Genomic DNA, 25,389 nt, shown 5'->3' on the forward strand with positions numbered 1-25,389 from the left:
CACATGCCCAGGACTCAGGCAAAAGATGGGTCACAGACCCTCGACCAACCACATGTTCATCTGGTCCTGTGGGCTCAGAAACAGCACTGCTTGAGTCCCCAGAGAACCCCATGGGCTGGACTCAAGGCCTCTCTCTCCTCAGTTGGCCTCTTATCTCAAGAGACCCAATTTGGGAGATGGCACAAAGTCCCCTCCATTCCCCATTGGCATGAACCGTTCCTGCTGCTTCTTCAGGTAAAATCCAGAAGTCCCCAAGTGAATGAGCCTTGCAAACAAATTCTTCTGGGGCTCTCCATTCCTCACGTGGTGGTTATTTAAGCTCGGCTGGGCTCACAAATCAGGCAACTGTGTTAGAAAATGCAGAGGCTGAGCCACAGATTTCTAGACAGACCATCTGGTTGCAATTCCTTGATCTGCCATTTGCTGGCTTGAGCATGTTCTGTACTTTCTGAGCCTCAGTTTCATGGGTCTGAAAAATGAGGTCGATAATAGTTCCTTATTGTTAGAGTTCTTGTGAGAGTCAAACAAGATCTGGTCTAGGGATTGTCATAGTGCCTGGTGTGCACTAAGAGTTCCATAAATGTTGCCTTATGGTCACTATCGATAAACCAATTAATTCACGTGTTCAGAAAGCAGACCTACACAGAGAGGTGGGAGGAATGGATGCTGGTTCGTTTTAAAGTAAACCCAGCGAAAGAGGGCAGGATACTAAGGTGCTGTCCGTTCAAGAAGCCGTATTAAGCAGGGCTCACTGCTTGTTGACCTTCGCACTCCCTTGGCCAGGGTTCTGGCTGCATCAGAGCAGAGGGGGAGGCCAAGGGAAGGAGGCCGTGCTTTGGCCTGTTTAACTTGGCCGTCCAGCCAGTTTCAGCCTTTGCAGGTGAGGCCCCTTAATGTTTTTTGTCCTGTGAAGCAGCTAGGCTTGTTTTCCTTGATCGCTAATAGGTTGGGATTCTCTCAATTTGGCTGCACATTTCTGTTTCTGTGGGTTTGGGCTGAGCATTAACAGCCACATTTCCACTTGTGTGAATAAACTTAGGTAAACGCAGCCATCTGGGAAAGGACCCTGAGATCCATTTCCAAACCAATGAGATGCTAACACGGGGAGAAGAGAGGAAAAAACAGGGACAGAAACACCAGTCCAGTGGATGAATCTGAGTTCTCAGCAGAGGCATTGTTGGCAGCAAAATGACTCCAAGGTGGGCAGCAGGGGAGAGCAAGGAAAGCGGGGGGAGGGGTGTCGTTGATCAATGGGGCAGTGTTAAATCTGGGGCAGTAGTCAAAGTGTCCACTTCTTCCTTCACCCTGAGCCTAGATAAATGAGCGCTCTTCCCAGCTCCCCTGGCAAAAGTGCCTTAGACGAGAGCATGAGGAAAGACTGTTAGATGATGGAAAGCTTCATTTCTTTGTCTTTATACCCTGCCAAAGTGGGGGCCCATCGCAGAGCCAGGACTTAGGGGCAGGAGATCTGTTCGGCGTCTGGTTTGCCCACTGCCTTTGTTTACATACTTTGGAATCAAAGACATTTTATTTCTCTAAGACATTTTATTTCTCTCCTTTTTTTCATGGTGCTGGTCATGGAGACTAAAGCAGGGTTGCCAGATTTAGCAAATAACAGTACAGGATGCCTAGGTAAATTTGAAGAATGGCTCTACTTGCCAATTTTTTGTAGTTTATTGAAACAAGCTGAATATAGGACATTTAGGAAATCCTGACAAAGTCAGTAGAGGATGCAACATCATTAAACACAGGACAGGTCGTGGCTCTACAAGGACACTGGCAACCCCGACTAAAGCCATCACATTTAACAGCCATTTCGAACTGTGATAGATACAAAGAAGGAAGCACAACATGGAATATACATACATGTGCTCACCACTAGCTACTTATTTATAATGGACCAGTTTTACTATAAATTTTATGGGATGTGTAACCAGCCAAGATACATACAAAATATGTATGCATTATTATTCTAAATATTAATCAGTCAGCAAATTCATAGTTCTGCTGGTCAAACAGAGGCAAAAAAGATTAATTCCCCAATCAGCTTAGGTAGTTTTCCAAACACTAGTTGGCTGGTTGAAAGAACTTTTTGCTTAGGAACATATGAATATAAAATTCTATAGGTTTAGGTGGCAGCTCAGAGGTTAACTGTGAAGGCCTGACAAAAGAAATGAAGAAATCCTGGGACAATAGTGATTTTAATGTTATTCCAGTGCTATCTGAGTGAAACACTGCCCTGGTGATAAAACACTAATGTGGTTATAGAAAGCCACCTCTTTCAACGGAGAACTCATGTCGCTACTTTCATTTACACAGAGCATGTTTGTTATTTATTGCTAATTCTCAAAGCCAAGCCTACTGGGTGATCACAACATTGAGTGTTAAAGGGGGGGGGGGGAAGAATGCCAGTAGGTCAGCAATCCCTTGTTTCAGAAATATTTATTGAGCAGCCTGTGGGTGCCAGGTGGTATGGGTGCCCGGCAAGGTGCTGGGGAGGGAGTGGTAGGAGAATACAGCGTTCTCCTCACACTTATCACAAAGCCAGTGGCATCAGGAGGGAATCCTGGGTCCATACAGAAACCCAGCTAGACAGGGAAAACCTTGTGCTCTCTTCTTTAGTGCCTGACTCTGGGGTTATTTGGGGTTCTGGGTCAGCCCCCTGGCTGTGTTCCCACAGTGAGCTCACTGCTTTCGTACGGATGGGAGTTCTGATGGGCAGCAAACCTGTCCTTGTGGAACTCACCACAGGTCAACCTGCAAGAGCCGACATCATGTGGCAGGCATTGGGAGGCCCACTGAGCCCAGGTGGGCAATGCAAAAGAAACCAGGGTTGGAGAATGGGGGGTCAGGTGGGAGAAGGACCTTTATGACACACAACAGACATGCATTCCTACATGACAGATGACAACCTACAACCTGCCTTGTTTGGCTGTCAAAAAGCTGGTGAGTCTTGGGATGTGGTGGAAAGGGGTCAAGTGTTCTCAGAAAGGCTGGCCTGCTCCTGGGGCCTGGGGGGAGTGTTGGGGGGTGATGGTGAGAAAATAAAGTCTTGGGAAAGGAATCAGTGGTTTCAGTACTAGATTGCCATATCCTTCCAATCCGTATGGCTGTCCATCTGATTCCAAAATGGCACTGAAGGAGGAAATGGTGGCCAAAAGAAATTAGTGATTTTCCAAGGTCACTTAGCATACCCATGGCAGTCCTGGGATTATAACTCATGGTCCTGTTTGAGTGGAAATGCCCAGAGTAGGGGTAGAAATCTAAGATAATAATCCAAACCCTTGTCAAAGATACTTTCAGCAGACTTGTGATTCATTAAAAAGCAAAACAGTAAACAAAAGAACCAACACATTTGCTGAACACCTGCTGTGAGACCCAAAGAAGGGATCTACAAAAGCCCAAGGAGCAGTGGACTTTCCTCAAGGAGCTTGGACATTAGGGCAGGAGATGAGCCAGACACACACACGGAAGTGAGCCAACCACACATGTCAAAAGCGGTTAAGTCCAGGTTAAGGTGGAGTAGAACAGGCATTCCTAGGTGACAGACAATCCAAGAACCAGTTGAGGTCCCTGCCTCCATTCCTGTGCACTTCCAAACCCTCATTCTGCTTGCACCAAAGAAGATGAACACACAGGCTCTGTCTTCAGTTATCAATAAGAGTCAGAACTTTGCCTGTGAGTATACCTTCTGTAATCTAGGCCCTGCTTCCCTGGCCCGCGGCATTCCTTCAGCCTCTCCAGCTACTGCCTGTTGTCTGGCCAGGTGGCACAAAGCAGACACACCATATCATGCCTGTGTGCCTTTCCACATGCTGTTCCTTCTGCTTGGAGTGCCAGGCCTTTCTGCTTGCCATGCACCTAGTAATACTACTCATCCACAACAGCCCAGCCCAAGGATCGCCCCTTCAGAGGTGAGGGAACGTATCCAGAGTGTAAGTGGAAAACGGAAGGCTTTTTATCTGCCCAGAAAGAGTCAAATACTTTGTAGACTTTCAGTATAATCTTTGTCTACTTTGTAGACTTTCAGTATAATCTTTGCTAGGGGAATGGGAGGTTTCTACAATGAATACACAAATCAAATGACGAATAATACAGAAAAATAAGTTCTGGAGAAAAGAAGGCCCAAGTATTTGGGGACAATTGAAGGCATTCAGAGAGTCTCAGTTTTCTCCCGCCTTGCCAGGTGTGTCCCCATGTACTGTATCTGCCTGTCCCTGCTCTGAGGAGTAAGAACAACTTGTGAGCACAGGAAGGAGTTAGGGGGTCAGATTTCACACGGGAAGCGATCACTAAGTCAGCTTATGGAAGATGAGTTGAGTTATAGATAAGCAGATGGATGGGAAGTGAGTGGGTTACCTGGGCAGAAAAGCGTGAGCAGTGGTGCAGGGGGGGAATGTGAGCCTAGTAGGGGGAATATTCCCATATCCTGAAGCTGGCCACTTATATATGATGACTATATATATATATATATATATACATATGCCAAATAGAATATATTATATATGATACACAATAAATATATTTTACACCCCCATCACCACCACCCCCACACACGCTTGCACCACAGTGACCAGCTTCAGAATCTGGGAATAGACTCACTATGGTATATACATGTAGTATATACAGTATGTATATATAAGTGCATCTATCTTTTTGAATTCGTGTTTTCATTTTATTTGGATAAATACTCAGTAGTACAATTACTGAATTATATGGTAATTCTATTTTTAACTTTTTAAAAGGAAACTCCATGCTGTTTTGCGGAGTGGCTGTGCCAGTTTGCAACCCACCAAAAGGGCTCGAAGGTTCTCTTCTCTCTTCATCCTGTTATTTCTTGTCTTCTTAATTTTAGCCAGTCTGACAGGTGTGATATGATAGCTCACTGTGGTTTTGATTTGCATTTTCCTGATGATTACTGATGTTGAGGATATTTTCAAGTGTCTGTTGGAAATCTGTATGTCTTTTTTGGGAAAATGTTTATTCAGGTCCACTGCTCATTTTTAATTGGATTATTTGTGGGTTTTTTGGTGTTGAGTTGTATAAGTTCTTTATATATTTTGGATATTAGCTTCTTATCAGATATATCATTTGCAAATATCTTCTCCCATTTAGTAAGTTACCTTGTGGTTTTGTTGATGGTTTCCTTTGCTGTGCAAAAGCCTTTTATTTTGATGTAGTCCCAATATCTACCGGATATTGTTTTTTGCTTTTGTTTCCCTTGCCTCAGGAGACATATCTAGAAAAAGGTTGCTACGGCCTATCTGATGCAAAGAAATTACTACCTATGTTTTCTTCTGGTAGCTTTATGGTTTCAGGTCTCACATTTAGGCCTTTAATCTATTTTGAGTTTATTTTTGTGTGTGATGTAAGAAAGTGGTTCAGTTTCATTCTTTTGTTTGTAGCTGTCCAGTTTTCCTAGCAGCATTTGTTGAAGAAATTGTCTTTTCCCCATTGTACGTTCTTGCTGCCTTTGTCTTAGATAATTGACCGTATAATCATGGGTTTATTTCTGGGCTCTCCGTTCTGCTCCATTCATCTACAAGTCTATTTTTTGTGCAAGAACCATACTGTTTGATTATTACAGCTTTGTAGTATTTCTTGAAATCTGGGACTGTGATTCCTCCAGCTTTGTTCTTCTTTCTCAAGACTGATTGCTTTGGCTGTTCAGGGTATTTTGTGGTTCCTTACAAATTTTAGTATTTTTATTCTAGGTCTGTGAAAAATACTGTTGGCATTTTGATAGGAATTGCATTAAATCTGTAGATTGCTTTGGGTAGCATGGACATTTTAATGATATTGGTTCTTCCACTCCATGAGCATGGGATATCTCTCCATTTATTTGTGTCATCTCTAATTTCTTTCATCAGTGTTTTATAGTTTTTAGAGTATATTTCTTTCACCTTCTTGGTGAAATGTATTCCTAGGTATTTTATTCTTTTTGGTGCAATTTTAAGTGGGATTGTTTTCTTAATTTCTCTTTCTGCTGCTTCATTATTAGTGTATAGAAATACTACAGATTTCTGTATATTAATTTTGTATCCTGTAACTTTACTGAATTCATTTATCAGTTCTAATAATTTTTTGGTGGAGTCTTTATGGTTTTCTGTATATAGTAGCATGTCATCTGCAAATAGTGAAAGTTTTACTTCTTTCTTACCAATTTCGATGCTTTTTATTTCTCTTTGTTGCCTGATTACTGTGGCTAGCACTTCCAGTACTGTGTTGAATCAAAGTGGTGAGAGTGGACATCCTAGTCTTATTCCTAACTTTAGGGGAAAAGCTCTCAGTTTTCACTGTTGAGTATGAGGTTAGCTGCGAGTTTTTCATACATGGCCTTTATTATGTTGAGGTATGTTCCTTCTAAACCTATTTTGTTAATAGTTTTTACCATGAATTGATATTGTACTTTGTCAAATGCTTTTCTGCATCTATTGAAATGATCATTGGTTTTTATCCTTTCTCTTATTAATGTGATGTATCACATTGATTTGCAAATATTGAACCACCCTTGCATCCCTGGAATAAATACCACTTGATCGTGGTGAATGATTTTTTAAGTGTATTATTGGATTTAGTTTGTTAATAGGTACAGTCCTTTTAAAGAAGACAAATTCTTTTAGACTCTGGGACTAGTCCCTCAAACCTTCAGGAGTCTTCAGGTCAAGTATATGAAAGACTGAATTATTATTTAAGGGAGGTAGGCAATCACTTGTGCCAAACTGATCATAAGTAAATATAAATATAGAACATGAACATAGCTACTAAAATCTCCTAGATTACCCAAATGATCCAGAATACATTTGTTTTTGAATTTCTAGATTATTGCAATGAAAACAAAATAATTAAGAAGTATCTTTACCTAGCAAATCTGTGAGAATGTGTACACAAGCCCCAGACACACATGGGGAAATGGAGAAATTCTGGTCAAGGACAACAGCAAAATTCCTCTAGGAGAAGAAAAGTCTCCTGCTATGGGTCTATGAAACACCTTAATGGCTTATTGGTTATATAATGTTAACTTGGGTCTTGTCTGAGTTAAGGGGAGAGGTTAAGGCAGATATTTCTTTGTCTATGTTCTGTTTTCTTTGTGGTGGCTAGAAAGACAGAGGGTCTGGCCCTGGGTCCTGTGAACTGAGAAGGGGAATGGGGTCTTGCAGAGAGTAAGAATGAGCCCCAGCAATATGGTGGTAGGCTGGCACCAAGGAGAGGAGGTGAGTGTTCCCTGGGAGAGAAAATAACCAGTGAACTGAAGGAATAATGAATCCAACATTTAATCTCAGATATTCCTAATCCCAAATTATCAACAACAGACTGATGGACCCAATAACTTGTTATGCTTGGAGAATGAAGCGGGGAGGAAGAGGCTGTGTTCACTCTGGAGAAAGGAATAGAGAGAGAAGGGCAGGTCCAGGGATGCAAGGGGGAGAGGTTGGGAGTTAGGTGAGAGCAGGAATTCAGAGTGAGAGAGAGTGGGAAGGTGGTCACGTGGCCATACTGGGCCATCCAGGACAGTGCTGAGCATCCCTCAGTCCCATGGGAGATGTGGGTTGGGCTATATATTCGAGTTACCTGTATGCAGGCAGTGACATCTCTTCCGTTGTCTGGTCTTTACTTGTATTATTTATTTGTATTTATAATTATATTTGTTAAACTTTGCGTGTGTGTTATGTTAGTGTGCTCTTCTTCAGCAGACCCTGATTCTTTGAAGGGTACAATGGACAGTTAAAATTAAATTTGGAAGTCTGTATAGAGGCGTAATCATAGAGAAGTTGGAAGAAGTTGGTTAGAGCCAGATCATTGTATAATGTTGGTTGCTATATATTTCAGAATACTTCAGTGTGAACCCTGTAATGTATTTAAAAATGTGTTGTTAACTTCACACCTTAGGAGTGGTTAGTAAGCAATCAAGAACTTATACCTGACAGGGGCTTTAGCAAGTGCTTCAATTGTCATTGCATACATCTGCACAGAGAATGCATTTTTAGCATATCAGATATTAGAAATAACTTTTCATTGGTGAAATAAGTAGCACTCAGGACATGTGCTTAGTTAGAAAGTTTGCGTGAGCACCTGCACGATGAGGAGTGAGGACACAGTGTGCTCAGTTCCCCTCCCCTCCCGCAGAGTTTTCTGGGGGGAACTCCGACGAGTCCTATGGCCTTCCATTGCCCTTCCCAGGGGACACTGTCTCACCTGTCCAAGTAGAAGCCTGGGTGGTAGAACTCTTATGACATCTGTCCCAGAGTGGACCTTGCATGAAGGATGCTTGCTGGAGCCTAAACTGACAGAGAGCAGTATCTCACCAAATTTCCAGGACCAGGTAGAATGACTGTTTTAATGCCTGCTGATAATAATCTCATTTGAGTGCTGTGCCCAATTAACATTCACATTGACAGAAAGCCACTCCTCATATTTTCTGGTCAGTCTGCAACACATGGGTGGCCTTGACGTGTATGCAGAGGGTGTTTAGAATTTAAAACTCTGGTCATGAGGGAGTCTTTGAAGATTCTGAAGCAGGGGAATGATATGGAGAACGTGTTGTGGTGTTGAGGGCCCAGAGGCAGGGAGACAAGTTAAAACCAGAGAGTTGAGCTAAGAAGGGGGTGGACCCTTTTGCAAGGTCAGAATCCACAGGCTCCCCACAATTCCTCTGAACCCTGGGGCTGGCCCAGGACTTCTCATGTCAGAGGGGATGTGAAGAGAAGCCAACTTAGTCCACCATGACAAAGCCACATTGTGATGAGTCAGGAGGAGATCTGTCCCAGACACATGGATTACATTTCCTCTCAGATATACATGGGGATGGGGGTGGGGATGGAATTCCCAGCCAGGCCAATGTGAACGGCGGCCTGAGCTTTGCCAAGAAGACATGCTCACAGAAATGATGTTGAAGCAGTCAGGAAGGCCTGGAGGCTCAGACTCTCCTAGGGCAGGCTCACTGATTCTCGTCTCTCGTGAGATAAAACCAGAGTCTGTTGTAATGGCTTCTGAAAGGGGCTGGCGTGAAGGATCATTTTCATAAAGAAATGAATGGAACAGGGAGTCACCCTGCAGATCCCTTGACCAGAGGGGATGGAGCACTGGGCTCAGGACCCCTTCTTGACTTTTGGTTCTTCTTCCTGCTTTCCCTTTCTGGCAGGGTCTAGCATTCTTGCCCCTGCTTTTCCTCTCTGAGACTCATTTCCTAAGTTTGGCTTCTTCTCAGTTGGAGGCTACGCTTTCTCTGATCAAAACTCACGAGCTGTGCAGTGTGCTGGCTATTGCTCCCTGGGGTGGGTTTTTAAAAGTTTGCAGAAAATGGAGTAAGAACAAATAGAATGGCTAGGGAATAGCCTGGTCCTCCCACCTACCCCCCAGCCGACCCTCTCTTTCCCAAGATAGGTTTACAGGATGGGATGGAGAAACTTTTAGAAATCTTTAACACGATGGCTCTTTCTTAATGTTTAGGCAAATGTGGACATTTGGGGACTAAGCTCAGGCCAGATCCGCCTATGGGTCTCTATTAACAACTGACGCCAGTGGTTTTTTTCCCTCAAGATCTTGACCTCTCTCCACTCACAGCACTGCCATGAGGAATAAAAGCTATTTGGGAAGAATAATAATTAGTATTATGAATATTATGAATATTATTATGAATATTATTAACCATCACTGAGTGCTTAGCAGGTATGAGGCACGTGCCAGGCATTTCATGTGGAGCAACCCGTTCAGTCTTCACAGCTCTTTGAGAGGGTGATTACTGAGCTTCCATTTTACAGATGAGGAAACTGAGGTTTACGTTAAAGATTTGCCCACAGTCTTGTAGCGGGTTGAATGGAGCCCCCCACCCCCAATATGACTGAATCCCTGGGACCTGTGAATGTGATCTTATTTTTGAAAAGAGTTTTTGCAGACATAATTAAGGATTCTGAGATCATCCTGGATTATGAGGGTAGGCCCCAAATTCAAAGACAAGTGTCCTATAATAGGAGGGAAGACACAGACAGAACAGAAGGCCAAGGTGGAGGCAGAGAGTGGAGTCACGTGGCCCAGAGCCATGGAATGTCTGCAATCACCGGACACTGGAAGAAGGGCAGGCTTCTCCCCCAGAGCCTCAGAGGGAGTGTGGCCTGCCTGCAACTTGAATTTGGACTTCAGCTCTCCACGATGGAGAGGATACATTCTGTTGTTTTAAGCCACCCAGTTTGTTCTAGTTTGTTCCAGTGGCCCCAGGAATCTAATACAGTCACGTAGCTCTTAATGGTTGGAGCAAAGGTGCTATAAAAGTTAAAGCCGTCATGATAGGAAAAGAACCAGTGACATCTACCAAGAATTATGATATATTATCAAATGGAAGAAACAGGCTTTAGATACATATTTTAAACTTTTATATATTTATGTATATTCATATTTATACATTAGTATATCACATATATATTAGAAAGAGGTTCCATGGACTCAGATGCACCTATTCACCCAACTGGTGAGGTAGCAGGTGATAAGGTGGAGCTTCTTGGAATAACCCCCCCGGAAGCAGAGTTCTGGAAAAAGCCCCACTCTTCCGGCGGTTCTGGCCACCAGAATCCCCACATCCTCTACCAAGGAAGCCTCTGGGTTCCTCTTGGGGATCACAAAGTCCACCAATTAATTACTTTCATTTCAGTATTATTTACATATGCGTACAGTTCTGCCTCACATTGGTTGACATATTCTAGAAAGGTTGTAAGCAAATGAAGTTGTAATACATTGAATTGTACTGAAAATGCAGATTAGCCGTGTCGTGAAGCTCACTTGGACATTTTTGTGAGGTAGTTTATTATCTTGCTTTGCACCCGCTCCCACTGCCCACCCTCACTGTTCCTGAAGAATCCAGCATGGGTAGACTAGATTTCCATGGCGGGGGTGGGGAGGCCTCCTTGCTCTGTCATCAGGCACTTGTAGCTCTTAAATGCAACTATTCCCGGTGTCGGCGCACTCGCCCACGCCAGGCACACACCAGGCACGGTAACCCCCAGCAGGCAAAGCCTTTGGCAGCTGTACCAGTGCCCCTGGACACCCTGTCACTGGGGTTAAGGTGGAGGCGGAGAGAAGGGAACCTAGCGACCCCTACTTGCAGGGCTGAAGAGGGACGCTGCTGGGGAGGGGAGGCCAGGAGGGTCAAGAAGAGCTGCAGGTGGGCCCGAGGACATGGGAGGCGCCAGAGCTGGGGTCTGAGTTCAGGTGTGGGCTAGTGTGAGCCTGCTGCTTCCAGTCCCCTGCCTCTAGCTCCCCCAGTGCTTAGCAAACATGCCCACCGAGGGGGCAAGCTGCAGGGGGCACGGCAGCTGTCAAAGCCAAGGCAAGGGCTGTAAGACTGCCAGTCGGGCGATTCCAGAGCCCTAATAATGAGCCAACAGTGTTGCTTAGTTTTGTTTTGCTTCAAGTGATTGAAATGCTTTAAAAGGGAAGGGAGGTCAGAAGTGAATTACTCCCACAGCTGGCTTCAAATCCTCCCACCTGGATTCTTTCTTTTAGTTTTATATGCAAAGGTTTTGTTGTTGTTTTAAAAAAAAATCTAAATATAATAAATGAGACACTATAGATAAAACTGTTAAGTTTTTCAAATACTATCCAGGCTAAAACCAAAAATCTCAAACTGGCCACAGGCATTGTCCATTTTTCAAGGTCTTTTTAATGAAACATTGTCTATTGCTTTTAGAACAATTTAATATCAGACTCTGGAATTGGCAGAATTTTCCCCTTGGTCCTAAATGTACAATCTGCCTAGTTTAAGTCGAGAGGGTTTCCTTGCATTGTAATATGGAGTTTGAAGAACTCAGGACCAGGAGGACCACAGAGCAGACTTGGATGCTGCCTAGCCAGGAACAAAGGAGTCAAGACCACTCAGCCCGGGACACACCTTAGCCACCATGACCCATGTGCAGCTCAGCATCTGTGACTCAGGACATCAGAAACTACCTTGTGACTGCCCAGAAGGACCAGCTATGGGTGCTCATCGATTCTTATTTCCCATCATCCCCCAGCATGTGGAGAGACTACTCATAGAGAAGACTTGAGCCCTCACCTGGTGACGGTATGTGGAGCTCCAGCTCCCAGGTGGAAAACAGAGTCGTATCTTCTCTGATCTACCATCTGAGCTGTCATCAGGAGTTTTAAGGACTGACTTGATGAATAAAATATAAGGGTTTAGAGTGAACTCTGCATGTGCAGGTTTGAAGAGAATAAATAGTTCTTTGCATGTCAAAGATCCTTCCTGATAACCCAACCTGAGAAATCTCTGCTTCAGCCGCATCTGCTGCTGGGGAATGCTGAAAAAAATAGTGACTATAAAATGAAAGGAAGCTTGGAGGTGAACCATATGAAATTCCGTGGATTGGGGGAGAAATCATCCACTATTACAGTGGAGTCTAGGGAAGGAGGGGGAGAGGAGGTGGGGCGACCATGAAAAATCAACAGTGAACATTGAAAATGTGGATTTTTCTCTTGGGAAGCTCCCTTCCCTGGGAAAGAAGAAAACATGAACAATGAAGCTTTGCCTGGAGAGCAATACTGTTCACATTTGCATGTTAAATGGATTGAGGCTCTCCTAGGCTCCCCCTGGGGAAGGCTGTCACAGGCAGCTCTAACATCTAATGGTCCCTTGCCCACACTTACTCTGGTTTGGAGCCCACAGCCCCAAAGAGACCCTTGTATGACATAGGTGCTCAATAAATATTTGTACTGAATTGTATTTAAAAGCTAGTTTCTTGAGTGACCCCCCCCCAAAGGCTGTGTTCAGATATCTCCCTATGTACATCTTGAATTCTGTGTAATCTGTACAGTGAGATTTTAGGAAGAGGTAGTTTTCATCCAAAAGCCTTCTTTGCATTAATTTCAGTTTTATTGCCTGCCCCCTCCCACCTTTAGAAAAACAGGCCTGAATTATCCCCAGAGCTGCAGAAACAGCACTGGGAGTTTGAGACTTGGGGACTTGGCAGGGTCAGCCTTGGTTTTAGCTGTGGTGACTTGCAAAGCCCTGGCTTGCCCTCCCCATGTTCTCTGGGTAGAGCAGAGACTCCTTACCCCTGGAGTACATGCAATGGGGGCCATGCTCTGAAGCTTCGTGCAACTCACTTACAGGATGCATGGCTCTTGAGGCATCCTCCGTCTTTACACACCTGTGGGCATATCTGTCCTGGCACCATCCACCCACTGCCCAGACCTCTATGTCCATATGTTTGGATTCTGGTAGCTTCTGATGAATAAATTTCTTTCCTTTTTGTTTGTTCAACATATGGTTATTGAAGGACTGCTTTATGCCAGGTGTTCCTCTAGGTGCTTAGGGATGCCGCAAGGACAAACTAGATAAAATTCTGCCTTTATGGAGCTTACATTCTGGTGGGGAAAGACAGGCCATGACAAACATGATCAGTAAGTAAATATTGCATTAGAAGGCGATGTGCTTTGGTTAAAAACGGAGCAGGATACGGAGGATCCAGAGTGAGTGGAGCGGGATCGAGATCGGAAAGGGGTGGTTGGGACAAGCCTCCAATAGAAGGAAGAGCCAGTGGCATTTGCGGAAGGATAGCTGTGGGTTCCAAGGAAAAGGCAGGCATTGGCTTCGCAGGTACTGGTCTGACTTGGTTATCTGCACCAAGAGGGAGAATGGAGGGACAAGTAGTCTGGGTGCAAGGGCTGCGAGGGGGACATTCAGTCACTGATTTTTTTGGATATTGTTTATGCAAACTCTGAAACAAACCTTACAAGTGGGGAGGAGGGTAAATGAAGAGAATGAACCTGACATAGATGACAGAAGGGAGCTCTGCCCAGATACCAAGGGGGGGGGGGGGGGTGGAGAGGAGGACAAGATGTGTGTGTATCAGGACATGGCAGAGTGTTCTGTGCCTTCCCATTGGTTGGGACCCAGGCTGGAGTCGCCCAGGGGTGACCTCTGCGGCTGGGCTTGCGATAGGCCCTGGTCAGAGAGCCAAGAGGGAACTGTGCCCTAGAGAGGGGTGAGGACCCTCCCCTGGGAAGAAGGGTCTCTGTCTTCCCCTCCAAGAGGAACGCAAGGGCACCCCACATTGATCTTGGAATGTAAGGGGATTTTGTCCATCTGTTTGGTTCATTGGTCGAATCTCAAGTGCCTAGGAAGGGGCCTGGGTCATAGCACAGGTTTGCTGGATAATTGTTGAGCGAGTAAATGGATTCATCAAGTACTCATGGGCTGCACTCTGGAACTCCACCCTTGCTGGGTATGGTAGGCTCGCAGGGAGATGTGAGTGTTGCTCCTCCTGGCTCCTCTGAAACCCGGCTCAAGAAGCAGCATCTTCCTCCAGCAAGCCAACGTGTCTCCTGAGCTTTAGAGACGAAGACATAGAGCAAAGAGCTCTGAACTTGGCATCAGGGAGCCCAGGTTTACTGGCCACAGACTTGGCCAAATCACTCAATTTCTGTGAGCCCCTTCACCTGTGAGTCCCAGAGAAAGGTGTCCTGCCAGTCTTGCCTGCTTGGCAGGGTGCTTTTGAAGAGCACAGATGTGCATAAGGAAGCACTGGGGCACCAAACCACCATGCAGTGTAAGGCATTATTCTCTCTACTCTCACACTTGGAAAAAAAATAAAGACAAAGAAAAATACAAAGAATATCGTAACAAATACAGAAGTACTCACCCCTCAGAATAGCAGGTGCTAATCAGTTACATTTGCTTCATATCTCTCTCTGGAACAAACTCATGATGTATAAAGTTCCAGTCCCCTGTTATCCATTCCTTAATTTTATTCCTCTCTACCCTCCTCCTCCTCAGAGGCAACCACTATTATGAATTTGGTGTATATCACTTTATCCCAAGTCTTAAATATTTTTAATATACTATTTATGGGGATCACAACATATAAGCAACACATTATTATAAAGTCTTTTGAAAAAAAGTTTGCATAGGAGTGCCTGGTGGCTCAGTCGGTTGAGAGTTCGACTCTTTTTTTTTTTTTATAAAGATTTTATTTATTTATTTGACAGAGAGAGACACAGCGAGAGAGGGAACACAAGCAGGGGGAGTGGGAGAGGGAGAAGCAGGCTTCCCGCGGAGCAGGGAGCCCGATGCGGGGCTCGATCCCAGGCGCTCCGAGAGTCTGACTCTTGATCTGTCTGGGCCGACTCCAAGCTCAGCCGGGAGTCTGCTTGAGATTCTCTCCTTCTCCGTCTGCCCTTTTCCCCACTCTCTCTCTCTCTCAAATAAATACATAAATCTTTTTAAAAAATTAAAAAATAAAAAGTTTGCATAAATAATACTAAATTCCTGCACCCAATTCCGAGTGTGTCTGGAGGTTTCCTGCACCACCAAGCCATTCTCCAACACCATCTGGGTGTCCTAGAATTCATCTCGGCCCTGACACTGTTTATCTGGAGACAGCGTCAGCTTCCACAGGTTAAGGGTTCAGGCCCACAAGACTGCCCCCCTCCCCGACACACATCACAAGTCCAGGCTGTCCCCTGTACTTGTCACCAGCTATTGATCAGAGATGCCAACGAATCCCTCCATGGGTTCAATTAATTTGCTAGAGTGGCTCACAGAACTCAGAGAAACACTTTACTTGCTATAGCAATGGTTTATTACAAAAAGATATAACTCAGGAAGAGTCAGATGGAAGAGATGCACAGGGCAAGGTCAAGGGAAGGGCATGGAACGTCCCTGCCCTTTCTGAGCATGGCACTCTCCCGAAATCTCCATGTGTTCACCAACATGGAAGCTCTTCAAACCCAATCATTTTGGGCTTTCATGGGGGCTTCATTACATAGGTACAACTGATTAAACCATTGAACCCACAGGCAGGTCACTCCCTGATACAGGCTCTGTTTTGGGGTATGCCAAGGAGAAATGAAACATGAGGGACTGGTCCCAGCACTGGAGATTGTTTTCCCTTAAATTCAATTCCAAATCTTGGGCTTGCCCCGGAGTTACCCCAACTAACTTGGGTCCTTGGGGGAAACAGATGGATGGGATTGATGTATATTTGGAATTTATTTGGACTCTGACCAAAAACTATCCCAGCTTAGACCTGGCTCTCAAGGAAAAGGGGTGTTGCCTTGCTCTCCCTCTGTCACCCTCCTGGCCATAGCGACAAGCAGGCTGAGAGGAGGAGTGGCCCCCAGGGATGAAGCATTCCGTGGTGCTTTTCCTGCTCACAGAGGGCTGGGTGCCCAGGTACCACCCAAGGGACCTATGTGCAGGGCCTCAACTTCCAAGAGCCCCATCCTCTGGCTTGTTCTCTCCAGTACATTCCAGAATCATGACATGTCTCTCAGAAAGGAAGAATTATTTTTGCCCATGGCATAAATAAATCCAGGAACCAGTTCCAGTAATCACAAGTACATGCCAGTTTTCAAGTGCACTCTTGACAAAAGCAGCAAGAAATCAGTATAGCCTGCCCAGAAAGGTCACTGGCGGTATGGAAGCCAGCAGGATTCTGGAGAAAGGAAGCAGGAAGGAGGGGCTAGATTTTCATTTAACATTATCAAGTTTTTCAAACAAACAGAAAGAGAGAGCAATTTAAAAAACAAATTTGAAGTTATTTTGCCCAATTTACTTCAGAGCTTAAGAAATAAAAATAAAATGTCACCTGGGTGGCTCAGTCTATTAAGCATCCACCTTCGGCTTAGGTAATGATCCCAGGGACCTGGGATCCATCCCCGCATCAGGCTCTCTCCTCAGCGGGGAGCTTGCTTTTCTCTCTCTCCCTCTGTGCTCTCTCTCTCTCTCTTTCTCTCGCTCTCTCGCTCTCACTCTCTCTCAAATAAATAAAATCTTTAAAAAAATGAAAAAAAACATTAGTTCCACTAGAAACCTGACCATCCTCTATAATTCTCTCCCCAGAGGTCTTTGCTACCATCAGTTTGTGTTTGCCTTTCTCATGCTTCCTTTAATATTTTCATGATATATATATATATATATGCATCTATAAAAACAACTGTATGTGATATTCTTTTTTTAAGCTTTTTTAATTTTTCCTTTGATACATTTATTTTTAAATTAATTTTTTAAATTTAAATTTAATTAAATTTTAGCTAGCTAACATACAGTGCAATATTGGTTTCCGGAATAGAATGCAGTGATTCATCATTTACATACAACACCCAGTGCTCATCACAACAAGCGCCCTCTTTAATACCCATCCCCCATCTAGCCCTTCCCCACTCACCTGCCTCCATCAGCCCTGTTTGTTCTCCATTGTTAAGAGTCTCTTATGGTTTGTTTCCTTCTCTCCTTTTTTCTTTTCCCCCTTCCCATTTGTTCATTTGTTTTGTTTCTAAAGTTCCACATGAGTGAGATCATATGGTATTTGTGATTCTCTAATTTATTTCATTTATCATAAAACACTCTAGCTCCATCCATGTCCTTTCAAATGGCAAGATTTCATTTTTTGATGGCTGAGTAATATTCCCTACATGATTTTCCACTGTATATACGACTTTGCAACTTGCTTTTTAAGACAAATTGTAGCAAAAAGAAAAAACACATGCAATTCACCCTCCCAATCATTTCCAAGTGTATAGTATTGTCAACCACATGAACCCCTCCTGTGTGACTGAATCTACACCCACCAAACACAACTCTCCACCTTCCCCTTTCCCAGCCCCTGGCAATTACCATTCTACATTTTAGAAAGTTGACTGCTTTGGATACCTCATATAAATGGAATCATCGAGTATTTTTGTGACTGCCTTATTTCACTTGCATAATGTCCTCAAAGTTCATCCATGTTGTAGCACATGTGAAGTTCTTTCCTTTTATGGCTGAATGATATTCCATTGTATGTATGTGCTGCATTTTGTTTATCTATTAATCCATTCTTGGACATTTTTTTTCTCTCAACAGTTTATTTTTATTTTTATTTATTTAATTTTAATTTTTAATTTGAATATAGTTGACACTATTGTTACAAAAACATGGAACGCTTCACAAATTTGTGTGTCATCCTTGCTCAGGGGCCATGCTAATCTTCTCTGTATTGTTCCAATTTTTAGAATATGTGCTGCCGAAGTGAGCACCATTTATGGACATTTAAGTTGCCCCCACCTCTTGGCTGTCATGAACACTGCTGCCATGAACATGGGTATGCAAACATCTTTTTGAGATCCTTTTTAATATTTTTTTATATACACACCCAGCAGTGGGATTGTTGGATCATATAATAATTCTATTTTGAATTTTTTCAGGAAACTCCGAACTGTTTTCCCTAGTGGCTGCACCGTTTTACATTACCACCAACAGCGCACAAACATTCCAATTTCTCCTCACCCTAGCTAACACTTGTTATTTTCTGCGTTTTGGGTAGTGGCCATCTTGATGTGTGTGAGGTTATATCTCATTGTGGTTTTGGTTTACATTTCCCTGATGATTAGTGAGTTTGAGTATCTTTTCATGTGCTTGTTAGACCTTTGGAGAATTGTTTATTCAAATTCTTTGCCCATTTTTAAATTGGGTTCTTTGGTTTTGTTTGTTATTGAGTTATAGGAGTTCTTCTTATATTCTGGATACTAACTTTTTATCAGATAAATGGTTTGCACATCTTTTCTCTATATGGTTGCCTTTTCACTCTGTTGATTTTTTGTTGCTGTTGTTCACAGAAAATTTTAAGTTTGATGTGGTCCCGTTTGTCTATTTTTGCTTTTGTTGCCTGTGCTTTTGGTGTTATATCTAAGAAATCCTTATTAAATCCAATGTCATTGAGCTTCCTCCCTGTTTTCTTCTAGGAGTTTTATAGTTTCAGGTCTTATATTTAGATCTTTAATAAATTTTGAATTAATTTTTGTATATCGTGCACACAACTTGCTTTTTGAACTGATTTTGTCTTTGAGATTTATCCGTGTTAGTACAGGGAGTTCTAGCTCACCTACTGTCACTGCTGATGGAAAGTCTATGTAACATTCTCCACAAGTTGTTCACCCATTTTTCAACTTGTCACAAATAGTATGGTGATGGACATTCTAAGTCTCCCACACACATGTGTAACAAGCAGAATCACTGGCTCCAAGGGCATACGAGCACACCTCTTCCATATTAACAGACATCTCTCAGTTGTCATACAAAGGGATCGTATGAACAGACGGCGCTGCTTCTCTTCCCTGCAGGCACCTGCACCCTCCTGCATTGATGATGTGCCTCATGATGCTAATTTCTATTTTCCTGATTGCTAAATAAAATTTGAGGCATATAGTTTATTAACTTGTTTCATGTTTTCCTACTCCCCGGAGCAGTTAGAGCAGGTAATTATCATAATGATAAAACTCAGGAAGTAACACTAAGTTACTCCATGGAACGCTCTTTTGTCTCCTGCCCCCGCAGTTTCAACTCGATGATAATAACCCATTATAGTAGTTTGGGGCAAAGGGGAGAGAATAAAGCCAGTCAGCAAAACCCATGCCTAGCTCAAAGAGATAAACTAAAGAAGAAATAGATGCCTGGTTTGGATTATGGGTCTTAGGCAGGACAAGAACTGCCCTATACTTAGATATCTGGGCCACGCTGTCCTCACTTGTTCCTGGGACTCCCTAAATAATGATACACTGTAAATGAGAGGTAAATGACATTTCTCAAATTCAGATTAATATTGAGATGGGCTGATCTGAATTAGTGATGACTGAGTTGTGAACCATCAAAACTTCAAGTTACTAAGTTTTTAAGGGCATATAACAAAACAAGGGCAAGTAGGCTTGCTTTAGCAACCCCCATGAGAATCACCTGTCTGGTCTAGCCCTCCAGGGTGGGGGTAGGAAGAGGTGGGCACCCAAGGCCCAAAGCCACACTATAAATGCAAAAGTAGTTTGTCTATTTGGGGTTGCAAAAACACCAGGTAGTCTCCAATATCAGAATGACGCCCTGAGAAAAGGCTCTGCCAGAGGACGGGATTCAGGTGATAAAATAATAAGAAAAGATGCTGATCTGGTACATTTGGAAGTTGTTACTCCTGTGTTCATGACAAAGAAAAAGCTGAACAAACTAAAAATCAACAACTCTTCTTAGATCTATTAAAGAACTAAAGTCATAAGCTAATCACCTGCCTCCCAAACTGGGGAGACAGACAGGCAGATAGAATCACAGCTTATTGGCAGAGGATCACAACTTACTGGAACAGTAGCTTAGAAACAGAAATCTTGGTGGGAACCAGTTATTGGTGTAGGAAAAGCCAAACTTTAATTGATGAATTGCTAGAAACTCCAGTCTGAGACTTGGACAAGTCTGAAAGTTAAAAACTCCTGGGGGAACTCAGGATTTGGAAGGGGTCCCCCTTTTTGTGAGTTTTACTTCCATGAGTCCTATCAGGTTCTTACAGCAAAGATTAGAGAAAAATCCCTTGGGCTTCTGGTAAGAGGAGGGGAGAAGTAACCATTCTGAAATATGCCAGAGCATTCTGTCCTTCTTAATAAGGTCTGCCCTCAAGAGAAACTACTAACCTACTGGGGCCTAACCAACTTGGAGGAGGGAAAACACTCAACTCCAGCCCCCTCTAGCCATCCTATTCCATGCAAGTTGCAGGGGTAGGGGGACAACTGAGAAGCTCTTGTGAAGATCACAGTCCAGGGCTCAGGCTTATTAAAAGACTGAGACCTAATCATAAAACCATAGACCTCTCCCCTCTCCTACACCTCACCAGCACATCAGTAATGCTCCTGTATAATATCTGGGGAATACAACAGCAGGACTGTCATGTGTCTGACCTTGTTTAAGAAGACTTTAAGAAACCGAAGCATGAACATACAGGGGAGACAAAAACAAGGACACCAGAGGCAATTTTAGCTTGTGACACCTACGGCGATAGTAAACACTAAACACAGCCTAACTCCCAGACAAACAAACATAAAACCTCACACTAAAGGCCTATTTACTTCAGTCCCTTTTACTTAGTACATCCTGTCTGGTTTTCACCAAAAAATTACAAGCCTTACTGAAAGACTAAAAGCACGGTTTGAAAAAACAGAGCAAGCATTAGAAACACAATCAGGTATGGCAGAGATGGAATTATCAGGTCAGAAATTTAAAGCAACTATGATTAATATGCTAAGGTCCCTAACAGAAAAAGTAGATATCATGCAAGAACAGATGGGTAATGTAAGCAGAGAGATGGAAATCCTAAGAAATAATCAAAATGAATTCTATAAATAAAAACCACTCTAACAGAAATGGAAAATGCCTTTGAGGGGCTCATCAATAGACTGGACATGGCCAAGGAAAGAATCAGTGAACTTGAAGAAATGTCAGTAGAAATTCCTAAACTGAAAAGATAAAAAAATAAAAGTGATGGAACAGTCCAAGCACTGTAAGACGATTACAAAAGGTGTAATATACATGTAATGGGAATACAAGAAGGAAAAAAGAGATAAAGAACAGAAGAAATATTTGAAGTAATAATGACTGAGAATTTTCCAAAATTAACAATAGACACCAAACCATAGATCCAGGATGCTCAGAAAACACTAAGAAGGATAAATACTGAAAAATCTATACCTAGGTGTATATTCAAACTGCAGAAAATCAAAGGCAAAGAGAAAATCTTGAAAGAAGTCAGAGAATAAAACACCTTACCTATGGAAGAATAAGAATTAGAATCACACATGTCTTCTCTTCAAAAACTGTGCAAGCAAGGAGAGAGTGGAATGAATTATTTAGTGTTGAAATTAAAAAATCACCAACCTAGAGTTTTGTATCTAGTGAAATTGTCCTTTAATAGTGAAGGAGAAATAAAGATTTTCTCAGGCGGACAAAAATTGAGGGAATTTGTTGCCATTAGATCACCTGACAAGAAGTATTAAAAGTTCTTTAAAGAGAAGGAAAATGACGTGGATCACAAACTTGGATCTACATAAGGAAGAGCATTAAAGAAGGAATAAATGAAAGTTGAGTAAAACCTTTTATTTTTCTTATTCTTACTTGATTTAACAGAAACAGCTCAAAACAATGACAATGCATTTGGTGATTCTAGTTTATGGATAATTGAAGTCAATGACATCAATGTTATAAGAAACAGGAGAGAAAAATTGGGAATACTCTGTTACAAGGAATATGTAATACTCATGAAGCAGTATAGTGTTATTTGTAAGTGGACTTAGATGAGTTGTAAATGTATACTGTAAACTCTAGGGCAACCACTAAAAAAGGTTTCATAAAAGATTATAATTGATGTATTAGGCAGGGTTCTCCAAGAAATAGGGTGTGTGTCTAAATAAGGAATTGGCTTATGCAAGACTGAGAAGTCCCAAGATCTGCAATCTGGAGAGCCAGGAGAGCCAATCGTACAGCTCCAGTATGAGTCTGAAAGCATGAGAATCAGGAGAGCCAACTGTGTAAGTTCCAGTCCAGGTACAAAGGCAGGAGACCAATGTCCCAGCTCAACATCATCAGGTAGGCAGAGAGAATTCTCTCTGGTCCAGTCTTTTGTTCTATTCAGGCCTTTAACAGATTGGATTAAGCCTGCCCACATTGCGGAATACAATCTGCTTTACTCCATCCACTGATTTAAATGCTAATTTCATCCAGAAACACCCTCATAGACACACCTAGAATTTTCTTTTAGGAAATATCTGGGCACCCCAAGACCCAGTCAAGTCAACACATAAGACTGACCATCACAATTGATATGCTAAGAGAGAAGAGAAAGTGGAATCATATAAAATGCTCAGTTAAAACCAGAGAGGGGAAAAAAGAAGACAAAAACAAACAAATAAAAAACAAGAGCAATAGCTAGAAAATGTAACAAATATGGAAGATATTAATCTACCTATATCAATAATAAAAATTGACTTTAAATGTCAATTGTCTGAATATACCAATTAAAAGACAGGCTGTCAGAGTAGGTTAAAAAAACAAAAGACCCTGGGGCACCTGGGTAACTCAGTCAGTTAAGCATCTGTCTTTGGCTCAGGTCATGATCTTGGGATCCTGGGATTGAGCCCCAAGTCGGGCTGGGAGTCTGCTCCCCCATCTTCCTCTGCCCCTCCCCCTGCTTGTGCTCTCTCTCTCTCATAAATAAATTTAAAAAAAAATTTTTTTAAAGACCCAATCATATGTTGTTTACAAGAAACCCACTTTAAAGAAAAGACAAGATTAAAAGTAAATGGGTGCAGAAAGATACATCATACTAACACTAATCAAAAGAGTGCTGGAAGCACTATGTTAATTTCAAACAAAGGAAACTTCAGAGCAAGGAAAGTTATCAGAGATAAAGAGAGGTGTAGATAATGATAAAGGGATCAGTTCTCCAAGAAGACATAATAATTCTTAATGTGTATGCACTTAACAACAGAGCATCAAAATATGAGACAAAAATTGTTAGAAAAGCAAGGAGAAATAGATAAATGTGGTATTACATTTGGAAGCTTCAACACCCCTTTATCACAAATGGACAGATCCAGCAGGCAGAACATCAGTAGGATATAGTTGAACTAAACAACACCATTAACTGTATTTAATTGACATTTACAGACTACTTTAGCCAACAACAGCAGAATACACATTCTCTGCAAGTTCACACAGAACATTTGCCAAAATAGACCACATTCTGGGTCATAAAACAAACAATAAATTTAAAAGAATAGAAATCATACAAAATTTTCTTTCAGATAATAATAGAATTAAACCAGAGATCACTAATAGAAAGATCATGAGAAAATCCCAACACAGTTGGAGATTAAACAACATACTTCCAAATAACACAGGAGTCACACACACACACACACACACACACACACACACAAGTCTCAGGAGAAATTTAAAGATATTTTTGAACTAAATGAAAATGAAAATACAACCTATCAAAATTTGTGGAATACAGTGAAAGCAGTGCTTACAGGGAAATCTATTGCACTGAATGAATTGAATGTATTATTAAAGAAAAAAGATCCAAAATCAATTATCTAGGCTTCTACTCTGGGAAACAAAAAAAGAAGAGCAAATTAAATCCCAGTAAGCAGAAGAAAAGAAATAATAAAAAATAGAACAGAAATCAAGGAAATTTAAAATAAGAGATTAATAAGAAAAGCAATGAAACCAAAGCTGGTCCTTTGAAGAGATCAATATAATTAATGAACCTCTAGTCAGGTTAACTAAGAAAAAAAGAGAGAAAACACAAATTACTAAAATCAGAAATGAAAGAGGGGCCAGCACTACTGATCCCATGGACATTAAAAGGATAATAAAGGAATACTATGAACAAGTCTATGCCCACAAATTTGATAACTTAGAATGAAATGGATTAATTCCTTGAAAGCTGCAACTTACTGAAATGCACACAAAACTCACAGAAGGAGAAATATATACCCTGAATAGGTCCATATCTGTTAAAGAAAATTGAACCAATACTTAATCACCTTCTAGAACAGAAAGCACCAGCCCCATTGGGTTCACTGGTAAATTTTACCAAACATTAAAGGAAGAAACTATACCAGTGCTTTATAATCTTTTCTAGAAAATAGAAGCAGAAGGAACACTTCCTAACTAATTCTATGAGGTCAACATTACCCTAATACCAAAACCAAAGAAAGATGTTACAAGGAAGGAAAACTACAGATCAATATCTCTTATGAACACAGGTGCAAACATCCTCAACAAATTAGCAAAATTGTATCCAACAATGAATAAATAGAATTATACACCATGACAAAATGGGATTTATTCCAGGTATGCAAGGCTAGTTCAACACTGAAAACCAATTAGCGTAATCTTAGTCTGCTCAGGCAGACTCACAATACCACAGAACGGGTGCCTTAGGCTACAGAAATTTATTTTCTCACAGTTATGGGGGCTGAAAGTCCAAGATCAAGATGTTGGCAAGTCTGATTTCTCCTAAGGCCCTTCTCCTTGGCTTTCAGATGTCTGCCTTCTCTCTGTATCTTCACATGGCCTTTCCTCTGTGTGCACATCCTTGTTATCTCTGCCCCTGTGTCTTAACCTCTCCTTATCCTAACCTCTTCACAAATAGATCAGCGGAACAGTCAGATTGGGCTAGGGTGCATTTTAACTTAATTACCTCTTTTAAATGCCCCATCTTTAAATATAGGCACATTCTAAGGTACTAGGGGTTAGGGCTTCAACATGTGAATTTTAGGGAGGACACAATTCAGTCCATAAAAGGGAGATTGAACATTTTCAAGATGTCCATTCTTCACAATTTGGTCTATATATCCAATGTAATCAATCAAAATCCCAGCAAGTTATTTTGTGGTTATAGAAAAACTGATCTAAAGTTTATATGGAGAGAGGGTACCTGGGTGGCTCAGTCATTAAATGTCTGCCTTCGGCTTGGGTCATGATCCCAGGGTCCTGGGATCAAGCCCTGCATTGGGCTCCCTGCTCAGCAGGACACCTGCTTCTCCCTCTCCCACTCCTCCTGCTTGTGTTCCCTCTCTCACTGTCTCTGTCTGTCAAATACATAA

At 42.2% G+C, this 25,389-nt stretch overlaps 1 long non-coding RNA gene and 1 other non-coding gene across 2 annotated transcripts in view; one reads left to right on the forward strand and one right to left on the reverse strand.

The window, feature by feature from the left end:
• LOC141370332 (uncharacterized) overlaps positions 1-25,389 on the forward strand; it is a 102,147-nt gene that overhangs the window by 29,292 nt on the left and 47,466 nt on the right. The window lies entirely within an intron of this gene.
• LOC112807943 (U6 spliceosomal RNA) lies at positions 17,902-18,009 on the reverse strand. The gene has a single exon (XR_003204199.1). It is a non-coding gene; the product is annotated as a U6 spliceosomal RNA (small nuclear RNA).

Source organism: Callorhinus ursinus, unplaced genomic scaffold (genome assembly GCF_003265705.2).
Source record: "Callorhinus ursinus isolate GAN/ISIS: 27379988/994484 unplaced genomic scaffold, GSC_fseal_2.0 scaffold32, whole genome shotgun sequence".
Taxonomy (NCBI): domain Eukaryota; kingdom Metazoa; phylum Chordata; class Mammalia; order Carnivora; family Otariidae; genus Callorhinus; species Callorhinus ursinus.